This window comes from Equus asinus, chromosome 6 (genome assembly GCF_041296235.1).
Source record: "Equus asinus isolate D_3611 breed Donkey chromosome 6, EquAss-T2T_v2, whole genome shotgun sequence".
Taxonomy (NCBI): domain Eukaryota; kingdom Metazoa; phylum Chordata; class Mammalia; order Perissodactyla; family Equidae; genus Equus; species Equus asinus.
The window spans coordinates 86,031,279-86,047,770 of NC_091795.1; the positions used below are offsets into that span (position 1 = coordinate 86,031,279).

The 16,492-nt window shown below is 47.2% G+C and overlaps 1 protein-coding gene across 23 annotated transcripts in view; it reads left to right on the top strand.

The window, feature by feature from the left end:
• The first annotated feature begins 16,038 nt into the window (after positions 1–16,038).
• PUM2 (pumilio RNA binding family member 2) overlaps positions 16,039–16,492 on the top strand; it is a 93,899-nt gene continuing 93,445 nt past the window's right edge. For 4 of the 23 annotated variants that reach the window (XM_044771996.2, XM_044771995.2, XM_070512545.1 and 1 more), the window contains exon 1: positions 16,237–16,372. The gene's annotated coding sequence lies outside the window, so the exon portion shown is untranslated. Of the gene's footprint in view, positions 16,060–16,115; positions 16,373–16,492 lie in introns of those variants that run through there. The other 19 variants (XM_070512543.1, XM_070512547.1, XM_070512555.1 and 16 more) reach the window with 13 other exon arrangements.

The window sequence follows — 16,492 nt, forward strand, 5'->3', positions numbered from 1 at the left end:
CAGTGTTTTCTTGGTCAGGGAGCACTAGGCAGGCTGAGTTGGCTATGAATGACCGACATCGGTCCTCCCACAGTCGTCTCCCACCTGTCAGACCTAAGTGTTCTGCAGCTTCAGTGAGGGCCGCTGTGAGGCTGTTGCTGGTTGTCATCACTCGCACAAGTGGGCGGACCCTACCTGTGGCCCCATTTGCTCACAGCAGTGGGCACAGGGGATGAAGAGGAGCCTCTGGGGATCAGGAAACTTTGCTCTGGAGGTTGGGTTTTACTCTGAGCCTCAGAGCTGCCCCCCTCTGTAAATCAGAGATACTGAGTGCCTCAGGGAATCTCCCAAGTATAACCCAGAAGTCCCCACCTCCCGTCAGCCTGTGGATGCAAATGCAATACTTCAGATTTCCTGTTCTTGTTCCCACTTGTCTACTGTATGCTCCAGGGCCCTGAAAATTTCCCTCAGGTATTTTGGGGAGTTCTCAGAATGTCTCCTGTGTGCTCAGGATCCAGTCTGTCAGCGACAGTCAGCGTCAACCTGGCCTTGTCCTCTCTGCTGCTCGGCTCCTCTCTTCCAAGTCTCTACTGCATCACAAGTGCCCCTAGTGAGGAGGCAACCTCCGCCCCAGGAGTGCTCTGTCCCGCTTCCAAAGCTGCTGGCTGAGGTGCTGGAGGTGCTGGGCACCAGGGAGAAATTTCCCTGATTTTGTGAAATACTTGACTTCCGTAGTCCTGGAGCAACCCTGCTTGTTTCACCCAAGTGCCCAGACCTCGGAAACCTCTGGCTGCCAGATAAGGGTACTAAAAAAAGACACACAACTAATTTTTAATAAAGAGATCCTCCTCTGCCTCCCACCTCCTCTTTCTGAGGTGGAAGGCCAGTTCAACAGCACCTCACTTGGGGTATTTCGAGGCCCTTGGGAATGCTTACACTTTCTGTGGTTTCCTCTTCCTTGTCACTCACCAGCTTCCTCTGCCTGGAGAACTGATGTTCAGGCACATCCATGATGCCCAGACTCTGCAAACGCCAACCCCTGGCCAGTCGTGCAGTGGGTCTGAGTTCTCTCCAAAGTACCTTGTACAAATATGCCTTGAAAAATACAAAGCGCTGTACTCAGAGCTCGGAGCGTTCCTATATAGAAACTGAGAAATCCACAAGCCTGCGAGATACATCTCTCCTCCTCTGAGTCAGAGAACAGCAGTGCTGGAAGCACCCCTGGAGATGACCCAGAGGAATGCCCTTGTCCTACTTGTGGGGGCAACCCCGGCCCCACTGGGCTGGTCATCACCAGAACTTGGGATGGGTTGCAAGGGCCAGGCAGAGAGTGCCAAATTCTGGACACCAGATCACGTCAGCCTCAGTGTGTTCTCAGCCTCACCTGGCTGTTTCAGATGTACAGCCAATTGTTTACAGATGACTTCTCCCCCTCCAGCTGCCAGGGAGAAGACAGTCATCATAGAAGTCCTGCCACTCCCAGAGGTCTGTAGGAAGTCTGAGCTGGCCCTGTGGCCTCTGTGCCGAAGGGTGAATGGGTGAGGCCAGTCTGTAAGGCCTCGGGGTTGTCACACCCCACTGAAGATTCGTGGATCTCCCATTACCCTCCAGGCACCCCGGGGGACCTGTGTCAGAGTTGGGACTGGCCCTGGGTGTCAGTGCGTGGGCTCCAGTGTCAGGAGCTGAGCTCCATTCTAAACTCCCAACATGACCAACTGGCTTATAACTTGGGCCTCTCCTATCTCTACCCGAGACCTCCTCACCCACGTCCTGGCCAGCACCCCCAAATACCCTCCCCTGAAGAAACAGATCTTGTTCCATTTGCTGCTTCCGTGCTAGGCACAGACGTCTTCCTCGCCCCCAGCAAACCACAAAGCCAGTGCCAGGGGCAGGCTCCAGGGCAGCAAGGGGAGAGAGCCTGTCAGCAGGTGGAGCTCTGGGTCCAGAGCACGGGGCAGCAGGTGGTGGAGACCTCTGTCAGACCCTCAGGGAGCAGTTAGGAGGAGGGGCCGAGGGGTCCTCATGGTGAGGAGCAGGGATGGGAACCTCCAGAGGCTGCCCACTGCCTCCTTGGGTCGCCAGGAGCCTCGATGACACAGGCAGAGCTGATCCCTGCTGGAGGTGGAGGGGCAGCCTGTCCTCAGCTGCCTCCCTCAGGGAGGAAAAGGGAAGACTCTGGACTGAAGAAGGTCTGGGCACTCTCCTGAGCCAACTTCGGCCCTCCCTGTGGCCCTGCGGTCCATATCCCAGAAAGCCCCAACTCTTAGAACAGTCCTCTAAGGCCTAAAATCATGCTTGGCACATAGCACATACTCAGTATATGTTTGTGGAATGAGGGGATGACTCTGCCAGTAAGGCCTGCTTACCTGTAGCTGCTGGTTTCATGACAAAACAAGTTGCAGCTCTATATCCTTTGTGTAAACAGACGATGCCCCGTGCCCTCACAGTCTCAGTCTCTGTGCCTCAGCAAGAACTCTATGGGACTGCCACAGTGTCCTCTTTGCAAGTCTCACTCTGCATGGACACAATCATTTTTACCAGTCTGGGCAGAATCCTGCCCTCACTCCTGTCAGACTGGTTTGGATGCCTCCACATCACAGGGCCTGCATTCCTGAAAAAAGCGTCATGAACACCTCTGAACGTCATCTCTCCCACAGCTCAGCCTCACTTCGCCAGGGCAGCCACCCACTGTGGTGAGGACAGGAGCAGAGCCAGCCAGTGCCCTCCTTGACCGTGTCTCCTCAGAGGAACTGAAGGAAATCCCCATAAAGACTTTTCCCCACAGATGAGCAGGCAAGTGTGAGCAGACACCTCCCATGAGGAGTTCATTCACTCATTCCACACACATTTCTCACATGCCTTCCCAGTGACAGGCACTGTCTTGCGAGCTGAGGTACAAACACAACAAAATCCCTGGAGCTCACCTTCTAGTGCGGGAAGACAGAAAATAAATAAATAATACTTCGGGCAGTGCTAAGTGCCAAGAAGACAAAGCAATTAGAGTAAGGGGATACAGAGGACTGGGAAGGACATGAGTGTGTGTTATCCAAGGAGGAGTCTTCAGAGAGGGTCTTCCTGATACAGTGAATTTGAGCAAAGACCTGGAGGAAGTGTGGAAGTGAGCTATGTGCGTATCTGGGGAGAAACTGACCAGGCAGAGGAACTAAAAACACAAAGACCCAGAAGCAAGAGTGTCTGGTATGTCTGAGGAACAGTCAAGCATCCAGAGTGGCTTCAGTGAGGGTGAGGGGGGTAGATTTGAGAGGTAGCAGGGAGCCAGATCACGAACGTCAGGGTAAAGATTTTAGATTTATTCCAAGTGACATGGGAAGCCAGTACGGGTTCTGAGTGGAGGAGGGACATGATCCAACTTGAATTATAAAAGGAACATGCTGGCTGCTGGGTGCAGAATAGACTAGAGCTGGGTGACGGTAGGGGCAGGGAGACAAGGCTTTGCAGTAATCCAGCTGAGGGATGATGGTAGCCCCAACTAGAGTGGGCATGGTAGAAGTAGTAGGAAGAGGATGGAATCTGAATACAGTTCAGTGATAGAGTCAAGAGGATTTTCTGTTGGTTGCATCTACAGTATTAGAGAAAGACAAAAATCAAAGATGACTCTGGGGATGACTCAGAATGTTGATCTGAACAAACAGGAGAAATGAAGCTACCACGAGGAAATGCTTTCAACCCTGGGATCTTGCATTTCTCTGAAAAGAAAATGAAAATCAGGATTCAAGAAAGGGACATGGCAAGGACCTGGACATGGTAACCATAGTCCACTGAAGAGGGTGGCCTTGCAAATGGCCCTTACATGATGGGCATGTAAGTATTCAAGGGACACAATGAGGACATGACACTGATGGGGGGCATGTGGTGCAAATGCAGGTGAGCCCACAGCATATGTGGAGGGTGACACTACAGGTGTGCATTGGGCTATGCATGTGCCATAAGGTACCCCCAGACAGAATCTTGTTAAAGTAGCAGCCTGGAAGGGTAGTTACTCACCTTGTTTGACCAACGTATGCACTAGACCTTCGACTTGAATAGCCCAAAAAAGATTCATCCAACTCTAATATCATCTGCAGCAAAACCTCGAGGTTTTATTTGGGTCTTGTCCTATATAGACATCAAATAATTAGTTGAGAATGAGGAGCCCCAACTCTGGAATGAGAACCATAACCAGTTTACTCTAAATTCTCATAGACAATCAAATATAAATGCTGGGCAGAAGGTTCTTATCTTGGCCATCAGTTTCTACTCACTTAGAAGCTGGTGAAAATCTGTAACTAGTGTGAGCAAGAGAATAGTCTCTTCCCTTCAGGTTTCCTGTGGCCAAGAATTCCTCCATAGCTTCCTTTGAGGGTACCACGCTGAGATGGTCTCCTTGGTGTAGTTTGCTCTGGGATGTTTACTTCTTGCTTCAAATCATTTGTTACTATTCATGGTCAAGGATTCATAGTTTTTGCTTATGTCTGTATTTCAAAGGAGGATTTGCTTCTCTCTAACACGCTCTACAAAATGCTGAACATTGGCTCTATTTGTCAACCCAAGAAAGCTACCTGATGGGGCAGTTCTGTTTTTCCTGCCATGCTGTGTTTTCTCTCCGGGATCAGCCTTCTCTGTGAGCTTCCACAATGGGAGGGACATTTTAAAGCCCTTTGACACACACACCACACAGGGCGCCACGAACGCTGTGGGTGAGTGAGTGGGAGAAACTTTTCATTTCCTCTCCTACACCAACTAAAGGAGAAAACTGTTTCTTCATCTACTACTCTCGATACTTCATGCTAGTCACCAAATGTGGGGGGGGTTTCCACACCAAGCAATTCTCCAGTTCTCTGCAGACATCACCTGGGTGTCCTATAATACCTACCTGGGGTTGGAGCAGACCCCACAGGTTCAGAGCTAGTCCCACAAGACTTTTCCTCCCTCCCTAACTTCAGATAACAATCACTATTCCTTCCATGTCTTCACCTGTGCTTCTAACCTACTGGCTCTAAGCCATCAGAGGTTCCCAGGTTCCCACGATACTCTCCTCAAGTTCAAGAATATGCTAGAGTGGCTCACAGAACTCAGGAAAATAGTTTACTTACCAGAGCACCAGTTTATTATAAAAAGATATAGCTCAAAACAGCTAGATGGAAGAAATGCATAGGGCAAAGTATGTGAGAAGGGGTACAGAGTTTCCATGCTCTCTCCGGGTGTGTTACCCTCCCAGCACCCCCGCATGTTCACCAACCCAGAAGCTCTCCAAACTCTGTCAGTTAGGGTTTTTCTGGAGGCCTCATTATGTAGGCATGATTGATTAAATCATTGGCCATTGATGATTAATTCAATCTCCAACCCCTCTCCCCTCCCTGACACAAAGTCCCAACCCTCTAATTACCTGGCTGGTTCCCCTGGCAACGAGCCCCCATCCTTAGGGGCTTTCCAGAAGTCACCTTATTAACATAAACTCAGGTGTGGTGGAACGGAACTTGTTACGAATAACAAAAGACACTTTAATCTCTCCTCGCTAAGGAAATTCCAAGCATTTTAGGAGCTCTGTGCCAGGAATGCAGATGAAGACCAAATATATATTTTTTATTATAAAGCACAGTATCACAGTGAGCCTGCTGCACTACCAGGAAGTTTTCAATAACATCTTCTATATATTTTCCCTGCGGGAATGTGCCTCTAGTTTAATGACAAACTGAGAAAATATAATCTACTTTCAAAATCTCCATTCCTGGCAGTCTACAGAGTAGAAAATACCAGTACATTTTCCTTGACACCACGGACTGAGAGTGATTTATTTTTGAATTTATGAGTATAATTTGACTCCTTGACTCACATTCTCACAGCCTCAGAATCACCCCAATGGTGTGCAAGTCATACTGTGGGAACGATGGAAGTGTGGCATGTCTGAGATAGTACAGTCTCCTGGTCCAGTTGTACCCTTGCCTTAGTCAGAGACATTGGATAAAGTCATGGATCTCCCTGTCTCTAGGACCTACTTTTCTTATTTTAAGTCAAGGAAAGCCCTACTCTCTGCTATGCCCAAACATGAGAACTAGACAGGATTTTCCCCTGAGAAACCATAACAAGCTGGGAGAACCCCACCCTATCCAGGCATGTTGATATTCAGGAAAGGACAGCACTGGCTTCATGCACAAACATTCAGAGAACACAGGCAAACAAACCCACAGCTACCATAGCTTATCTAAGCTAGAACAACTGTTCCCAGAACCCAAAAGATACCACAATCTAGAAGGCCGTTGTTTTCTTGCCTGTTGGGGAAGAACAATAGGCAGTCCAGGTCTAGCTAACAGTGGGGTCTTTACTCCGCCTGGACTTAGGGCAAACAAGGGAATTCAAGCCTGCACTTGCCATGTTGTTTCTTAGAACACCACCAGAATGACAGAAGGTAATGGAGGAAACTACTCTGAGACAGGAAATAAAAGCTTTGGAGAAATGCTCTACTCGAGACTGGAGGCTTCACTTGGAAAGCAAGGGATTATTCTATGCTATGCAAGGTTACCAGACTAAGAACATCTAAGAAAATTTTCCTCATAATGTTGAAAATGGGAAATTGATATAAACCAGTTCTCCACAAATATACAGCTCCTTAAGAAATTGGGCTCTGTCCTGGGAGGGAAGGGGTGGGGGAGGGAAGCTGACAGCAGCCATGCACAGGCTAGTGTGGCTGGTTGCTTTAGTGCCGAGATGGAGCTTTAAAGACCAGGTTGCTACAATGGGACAAGCCAGGAAGCAAAGTGGATGTCACCATAGTTTGCCATTTTCCAGGACACTCTTAGTTGACAGAACAAGCTGAAGCCCACAAGAGTGGAATAATCCCTGAGTGGGTGGCAGGGGCCTTGGCAAAGGAGGAGGATCTCTGCTGAGTGCCCAGAATCTGGGTCCTCCAGCAAGAATCCAGTTTACTGCTGAGTAAGCTCATTCCTTCCCCACCATGGTTTCCTCAGGCTACAGAAAAGTGGCGTAAAACTACATCCAATACTCAGACTATAGCTCTGAAGGGAAGACACAGTGGTCCCAGATGAGTGAGAAAGCTATCAAAAAGAATTCACTTGCACTAACTCAAAGCAAAAAGAAAGTGTGCCAGGTCTGTGCACGGTAACCATGAGTAGCAAGAAAAAACGTGGCCATTCCACTAGGGGGGAGAAAAGGAACAGAGCACTCAAAAGACAGAGAACCCAATCTGAGAGAAACCATAATGCAAGAACAAAGACACCTCACACAATAACTTTAACACAAATGTTCACAGCAGCATTATTCATAATAGCTAACAGGTAGGGAAAACCCAAATGTCCATCAACTGATGAGTGGGTAAACAAAATGTGGTTTATCCACACGATGGAATATTATTTGGCCATAAAGAGCAATGAAGTACTGATGCATACTACAGCACAGATGAACCTTGAAAACATTATGCTAAGAGAAAGAAACCAGTCACAAAAAAACCCCACATACTGTATGATTCTATTTACATAAAATGTCCAGAATAGGCAAATTATCTATACAGATAAAATTATCTATACAGATAGTGGTTGCTTAGGACTAGGGGGTGCGAGGATGGGGAGCGATACCCTAAAGATATGTGATTTCCTTTAGAAGTGATGAAATATTCTAAAATTGACTGGGCTGATGGTTGCACATATCTGTAGATATACTAAAACCCACTGAATTGTACATATGAAGTGGGTAAATTGTATGGCATGTGAATTATAGCTAAACAAATCTGTTTAAAAAATAAGAGCTAGCAATCTTGCCTAAAAGAGATGCATTTAAACAAACAAACAAAAAACAAGATGCAGGGACCAGCCTGGTGGTGTGGTGGTGAAGTTCTCGAACTGCACTTTGGTGGCTCAGGATTTACAGGTTTGGATCCTGGGCGTGGACCTAACGCTGCTCATCAAGCCATGCTGTGGCAGCATCCCACATACAAAATGGAGGAAGGTTGGCACAGATGTTGGCTCAGGGTGAATCTTCCTCAGCAAAAAACAAAAAAAAAAACCAGAAAGGCATTTTCAAGCATGAAATAGCTTAGGGAAATATGAGGCTACCATAAAGATTGCCAATGGACACAAATTCTTTGTAGCTCCTCCCATCAAAAGATAAAGTCTAGGGGCTGGCCTGGTGGCATAGTAGTTAAGTTCAGTGTGTTCTGCTTCGGTGGCCTAGGTTTGTGGGTTGGAATTGCTGTGTTGGCAACCCACATACAAAATAGAGGAAGATGGGCACAGATGTTAGCTCAGGGCCAATCTTCCTCACACACACACAAAAAAAGGATACAACTCAACAAAAAACCACAAACAACCTGATCAAAAAACGGGCAGAGGACATGAGCAGACATTTTTCCAAGGAAGATATACAGATGGCCAACAGACATATGAAACAATGTGCAACATCATTAAATATTAGAGAAATGAAAATCAAAACTACAGTGAGATATTACCTTAACACCAGTCAGAACAGCTATAATTACTAAGACAAAAAACAACAAATGTTAGAGAGGATATGGAAAAAAGGGAACGTTCACACACTGCTGGTGGGAATGCAAACTAGTGCAGTCACTATGGAAAGCAGTATGGAGATTTCTCAACAAATTAAAAATATGGGGCTGGCCCAGTGGTGCAGAGGTTAAGTGCACATGTTCCGCTTCGGTGGCCCGGGATTCGCTGGCCGGTTTGGATCCAAGGTGCGGACATGGCACTGCTGGGCAAGCCATGCTGTGGTCGGTGTCCCACATAGTGGAGGAAGATGGACACAGATGTTAGCTCAGGGCCAGTCTTCCTCAGCAAAAAGAGAGGGATTGGCAGCAGATGTTAGCTCAGGGCTAATCTTCCTCCAAAAAAAAAAAAAAAATAGAAATACCATATGCTCCAACTATCCGACTACTGGGTGTTTATCCGAAGAACATGAAATCAACAATTCAAAGAGACTTATGTGCCCCTATGTTCATTGCAGCATTATTCACAATAGCCAAGACGTGGAAGCAACCCAAGTGCCCTTCTACAGATGAATGGATAGAGAAGATGTGGTATATATATATATATATATGTGTGTGTGTGTGTATATATATATATATATATATATACACACAGACACACACACAATGGAATACTACTCAGCCATAAAAAAGACAAAATTGTCCCCATTTGCAACCACATGGATGGACCTTGAGGGTATGATGTTAAGCAAAATAAGCCAGACAGAGAAAGACAAATACAGGATGATTTCACTCACACGTGGAAGATAACAAAAACATGGATAAAGAGAACAGATTAGTGGTTACCAGAGGGAAGGGGTGTTAGGGGGTGGGGGAAAGGGACAAAGGGGCACGTATATATGGTGATGGATAAAAATTAGACTACTGGGGGTGAGCACGATGAAGTGTGTTCAGAAACTGATAAACAATAATGTACACCCGAAATTACACAATTTATAAACCATCATAATCCCAATAAAATTACTTGGGGAAAAAAAGTAAATAAATTAATTAAATAAAATAAAAGATTTAAAAAAAAGATAAAGTATGTTTCTTCATTTTTTGAGTCTGGGCTGGTCTTATGATTTGCTTTGGCCAATGACTTGTAGCGGAAGGGACACTGTACGAGTTCCAAGCCTCAGCCTCAAGAGGCATTGCAGCTTCCATTCTCACTCTCCGCCACCATGTGGACAGGCCTGAGCAAGCCTGCTGGAGCAAGCCTACTGAGGAAGCAGCTGCCTTGGTTGACCACTGGACCTGAGCCATGCAGCCCCAGCCAAGCCGCCAGCTGATGACGATTGTATGGGTGAGCCCAGGAGAGGTCAGCTGAACCTCCCAGTTGAACCCAGCCCAAATGGCCAACCCACAGGACTGAGATCTAGGAAATGATTATTGGGGGTGGTTCATAACCCAATAAAGGCTAACTGATGTATGATGAAATCCATATAACCAAATCAAGATGAAGTCAGAAATGAAGAAGGTGTGAACAATAAATACATTTAAATACTGAAATTAAGACAAATCAATAGGGAAACGATGGATAAAAATAGAATGTAAATATTAAAAACCCTAACAAAGTGAAGAATAATTAGAGCAAAAAATTAGGATGTCTGAGGAAGAGGTAGAGGGAAGTGAGAGTGCTCATCTATTGCGACGATAGGAGGTCAGAACTCCGTACTGACCAATACTGACGCATAGAGTTTGAAAAGTGACTCTGTCCTGTTAATGCTTTTATCTTTTTCTTTAACCTTTGAGAAAACTTTTATGAAGATACATGCATCTGAGCAGTTCCTTCAGTTATTTCTTTTGTTAAATTCAAGTAAGACTAAATTCAACATTGTATTTTTAAAAAAGCATGTGCAGATTGAGCCTATTCCTGTCACTGTCTCTCTATGTGGCTCCCTATCTATCCTTCTATCTGTATGTATGTGAGTAACAAAGGCCTTCACCAAATGTGGATATTAGTATTTCCATGATATTAAAATTGGGATGTTTTGAACTTTTCTGTATTTCTTGAAATTTTAATAAAGGATTTATATTATTTGTATTAAAAAAACACAAGTTATAAAAAGAGTTTACAAGAAGTTTCATAAGCAGCCCCAGTGGAAAGGGGGCACCTGCACAGGGAATATTAAAATGGCGTTATGCTCTAAGATGTAATCCATCTACACTGGCAGTTCTCAATGGCTACACATTATAACCATTGAGGACCTTTTTAAAAATATTAATGTCCAGGCATCAGCCCAGACCCATTAAATCAAAATCTCTGGGATGGGGTCTGGAAACTGATATATTTAAAATGTTCCAGGGGCTGGCCCCGTGGCCAAGTGGTTAAGTTCTCGCACTCCACTTCAGCAGCCTGGGGTTTTACCAGTTCAGATCCCGGGTGCAGACATGGCACCACTCATCAGGCCATGCTGAGGTGGCATCCCACATGCCACAACTGGAAGGACCTACAACTAAAGATATACAACTATGTACTGGGGGGCTTTGGGGAGAAAAAAAAGGAAAAATAAAATCTTAAAATCTTAAAAAAAAAAAAAGTTCCAAGCCAGCCCTGATAGCCAAGCAGTTAAACTTCAGAGTGCTCCACTTCAGCAGCCCAGGTTCAGTTCCCATGTGCACACGGAACCACACCACTCATCTGTCAGTAGCCATGCTGTGGCAGCAGCTCACACAGAACTAGAAGGACTTACAAGTGAAATATACAACTATGTACTGGGACTTTGGGGAGAAAAAAAAAGAGAGGAAGATTGGCAACAGATGTTAACTCAGGGCAAATCTTTCCCAGCAAAAATAAAATAAAATAAAATGTTCCCTAGGAGATTTTTTTTTTAAGATTTTATTTTTCCTTTTTCTCCCCAAAGCCCCCCGGTACACAGTTGTATATTTCTAGCTGTGGGTCCTTCTAGTTGTGGCATGTGGGATGCTGCTTTGGCATGGCCTGATGAGCAGTGCCATGTCCGCGCCCAGGATCCAAACTGGCAAACCCCTGGGCCGCTGAAGCGGAGTGCACGAACTCAACCACTTGGCCACAGGGCTGGCCTCCCCAGGTGATTTTGATTTTTTTTGAGCAAGATCAGCCCTGAGCTAACATCTGCTGCCAATCCTCCTCATTTTTGTTGAGGGAGATTGGCCCTGAGCTAACATTTCTGCCCATCTTCCTCTACTTTATATGTGGAACGTCTGCCACAGCATGGCTTGACAAGCGGTGTGTAGGTCTGCACCCAGGATCCGAACTTGCTAAGATGCAATACACGTTGCTGAAAGTCAGGACACTCATTCCATCCAATGCCTCCTCTAACCCACAGGAACATCCACAGAACCCGTTACTAGAGAAGCAAGGGAGAATGAATACTCTGGTAGGCTACTGTCAGTCTTGGCCACAGTCTGGGTTCCCTTGTGGTCATGAGACACCTGTCAGCAGGAACTGGAACTGGGACGACATGCTTTCTTTTCTGTTCCCCCCAAAAAATTGGCACCTGAGCTAACAACTGTTGCCAATCTTTTTCTTCTTCTTCTTCTCCCCAAAGCCACCCAGTACATAGTTGTATATTCTGGTTGTAGGTCTTTCTGGCTCTGCTATGTGGGATGCGCCTCAACATGCCTTGATGAGTGGCGCTAGGTCTGTGTCCAGGATCAGAACCAGGGAAACCCTGGGCCACCAAGCAGAGCACGTTAACTTAACCACTCGGCCATGGGGCCAAGCCCCGTAACATGCATTCTTATTTACATCCAAAAGGATAGAGAGACTGGCTTTCTTCCCCCAGATGCTCTGAGTTGGCACCTCATTGTCTCATTGGCTCAAAATGGATGACATGCCCATTATAGAATCAGTCCCTATCAAGTGAGATGGAATTATTGTGATTGGTTTACCAATGCTTCCCAAACTTTATTGTGTAGAGGAATTGCCCAGGAATCTTGTTAAAAGGCAGATTCTGATTCAGTAGGTCTGGAATGGGGCCAAGATTCTGCATTTCTAACAAGCTCCCAGGTGATTAAAACGGCTGTCAGGTGTCAATTACAATGTCCACCTTAACTATCAAGCACACCTGATATTTACAGTAGCCAAGGAGTGCATTCTTTCTTTGTAGGTAAATCTACAAAAGAAGCCAATTATAACCAGGAGGTGCTTAACGAGCAAGGCCAGATTGCAAAGCATATGTGAAGGCACAGAAGCAAGAAATTGCTCACTGTGCACAGGGAATTAAGAGCTGGTTATAAACATTCAGATCACTAAAGGATTGGGCTTTAATCTGTGTTCTGCAAAGCACAAAACCTCTAAGAGATTTTTCATGAAAAAAAGTCTTCTAGAGTCAAATTTGTTCTGGAACAATGTCCCTCACTTGGATATTTACAATGCACAATTTGACTTTAAAGGTGCTAAGGAGTCTGGTAGTAAAGAGGCCTTTTGTCGAATAGAGATAATACTTCATAAAGAGGATAGGCTATTAAATTTGAAGAGCCCAGAGCAAAATGAAAATGAGGGGCCTCTTTTCTAAAAACTATTAAGACCTTCTGGATGGTGTTGGCCTAAAACAAACAGCCAGTTATTTTACCAGCAAAATGGGTGTATTCCAGAACAGCAAAGAATTGCAACTCGGAACACTTGGTCTAAGGCCAACCACACCGAAGTACGGAGAAACAAAGGACAGGAAAGTTATTTTACAAGTTGGGAGGGGCTGTTATAAACGGAAGAGTCCACTGGAGAAAACTGGGAGTTTGAAGTATAGTTGCTTTTCATTGGTTGAGTGATGGCCATCTCTCATTGGCTGAGCTGTTGCTGGGCAAGGAGGAATGTTTTCCTTCCTTCTACTGGGATAGTAAAGTAGTATCACTTCCTGGGGGAGGGGCAAGGTATGTGTCTTCCTGTTGGAGTGTGTAGTATGCTTGAGGGCATGTGGGTGAGGGTTCTCTCTTCTGGCCTCCCAACTCCATTTTATTTTTTGTTTGTTTGTTTTTTTTTGAGGAAGAAAAGCCCTGAGCTAACATGGGTGCCCATCTTCCTCTATTTTATGTGGGATGTGTGCCATAGCATGGCTTGACAAGCAGTGCATATGTCTGTGCCTGGATCTGAACCAGAGAACCCCAGGCCACCAAAGCTGAGCGCGTGAACTTAATCGCTATGCCACTGGGCCGGCCCCCTCCCAACTCCATTCTAAATGAGGTTTCTCTTTATTAATTTTCACCATGGTGACAATAGAGCATTAAAACAATTGTGAGACTCTTCTAAGGCTTGAGGCCTTGTGCAACTGCACAGGTCACATGTCCATGAAGATGCCCTGCTCATGGTGATATTGGGAGCATTAAATGAGACAATACATGGAAAGTGCTTTAGGGCTTGCATACTGTAAGCACTAAATAAATAATAGCTATGATATACACATGGCTTTTAGTTAGGACTCTCGGTTGTAACAGAAACTCACTTCATCTAGCTTAAGCAAAAAAGCAGAATTTATTATAAGAATCCAGGCATGTGTTTCAGAGTCCAAGGATTGAGGCAGCCAGCAAGGTACGGGAACAAAGGGGAGGAGAAACATTATCAGGATCTCCTTTTCTCTCTCAACTCTACTCTTCTTGGTGGGTTCCCTGCCACACGCTGGGACAAGTCAGCCCAGAGATTCCAGGTTCAAGACCCTTCCCAGGGGGAGATTGGGGTCTCTTAGTTCCCAATTCCGAATTCTGAAGGAGGGCCTCTGATGGGTCCATCTATTTTCACCTGGGCTAAGCAACTGTCTATAAAGACTCTTCTGCTATTATCAGCCCAATGGAGGAGGAAGAAGAAGGCAGGCAAAAACCGTACATCCCAATGTCTCTTGTACTTACTTTACCATGGGACATTTCTTAAAGGATCTATTAGCTTTGAACAGAACACAGCCTGGGAAATGCAGTTGTGGGTAATAGAAAGCAATGAAATGGCTGAAAGAGAAGCATGAGTGCCAGGAATCAGGTTTTCATTTTAGATGGCAGTAAGCAGAACTCACTGGAGGAAGTGAGACTGAACACAGGAATGCTAATTAGGAGCCTGTTACAGAAATCCAGACCTGGAAAGCAAGGCTAGTATTAATGGGGATGAAGGGGAAAAGGCTATCACCAGAAATATTGAGGAAGTAAAAATCTCTAAGGCTTAGCAAGTTACCTATACGGGGAAAGGGATATAAGAGGAGGAGACAAGGATGGTTCAAAGGACTAAATTGGGGGAACTGAATAGGTGGTGGCATCACCAACTGTTGAGATAATGCAAGAGTCCGGGGTGGGGGATGAGTGTGAATTCAGTTTTTCACATTTGGTGCCAGGAAGACTATTCAAGGGAAAATATCTAGAAGCCTGAAATTTGGGCCAGAGGTAAATGCTTGAGATGGAATTCATTGTCATACACTTTTTGGTAATAATTAAAAACTGAAGAGCTCATACACTCAACACATGGTTATTAAACACTATACTATGTGTATGGTGACGGATACAACTAGACTTAGTGGTGAACGAGATGCAGTCTACACAGAAACTGACACATAATAACGTACACCTTAAGTTTATACAATGTTATTAGCCAATCTGACCTTAATAATTTTTTAAAAACCAACAAAAAAAAAACACCATACTATGGTCCACGCACTGAGGAATAGCGTGGACCAAACACACATGGTCCCTGCAGGTCCTCGTGGAGCTTACCGTCGTCCCCGAAGACAAGCAAAGTCATCACAAGGCACTCTATTATGTTTCCAAAGTACAGGATGTCAAGAGAGCCAGGAGTTGTGCAAACCATGACCAAGCTGGACACAGTGCCAGTGCCCTACCACATTACAGCTGTGTGGCACGGAGAGGCCACGAGTTGGGTTTCAAGCCTGGAATCACCACAACCAAGGCATGGAGCCAGGCCGGCAGCGCGGGTCTGGAGCCTCTAATTGCGGAGGGGAGTGCGCCTGGCGAGGGCAGGCGGCAGGTGATGAAAATCTGCCACGAGCGGGGGTCACTGGCCCAGGAGGGGAACGACCTTAGTTTCCTGGGTTTTCTCCGGCCAAGCGCTGCGGGCCGGCAATTTGCTGCGCTGCCTCCACATGCCCAGGAGGCAGCAACTAGGAGAATGACAATCCACTTAAGGGGTTCGCTTTTCCACCCCAACCGCGTCTCCATCGTCTTCCTGCGGGGAGAGGGTAAGGGTGAAACCTAAAGGCCTTGATTACGGTCCGGTTCCTCTGGGTGCCAGCACCCCGAAAGCGAAGTGCGAGGAGTCCCTCGCGGCCGGGGACGCTGACACCCGCACAGGCAGTTGGGGAAGAACAATGAGCTACGGGGAGGAAGCGGAGGGCAAGCGAATTCGGAAGTCGAGGCCCCAGGCTGGAAAACAGAGTCGAACGCGGCGTTCGGATGCACCACGCCTGCGCCGCCCCAGCCGGGCGCGCGCTCCCGCTGCCGCCGCCGAGCTCACAACCAGCTGCGAGCCCGCAAGAGAAGGGCTGGGGAGAGCACGCCGGAGGGACGGCCGAAACGCGCGAGCGCCGAGAGCGTGCGCACGCGCAGAGCTCCCGCCGGCCGGCGCCCCGAGCGCGGGAGAAGCGTCGGAAGCTACTGAGAGGAGCCGCACCTCTGTGAGTGCTCCCCCCTCCCCTTTCTCCCGGAGTGCCTTGCGCGCGCCCGGTGGGCGGGGGGGAGGGGAGGGGAGGGGAGGCGGCGGTGGCAGCCATGTTGTTGTGAGTCTCTGTGTCTCGCCCTCGGTACTTCGGTGGTTCGGAGGAGGAGGGGGAGGAGAAGGAGGAGGTGGGGTGGGGGGGAGGGAGGTAGGTGGAGAAAGAAGATCTTGCCGCCACCGAAGGCGGAGAAGGGGAGGACGGCCAAGAGCGACGCCGCCGTGTGCCCAAGGGTCGGTGTCCCCGGCTGAGGCAGCGCGGCCGCAGCAGCCCCGTAAGTCCGTCGGCGCTTGCTCCCTCTCCTCGCCCTCTGGCGCCGCAGGGGCTGGCTCCCCGGGCTTTGTGTGGCGGCCTCGGCGGGAGCAGCCTGCCGGCGGGAGGGCGCACGGGGCCT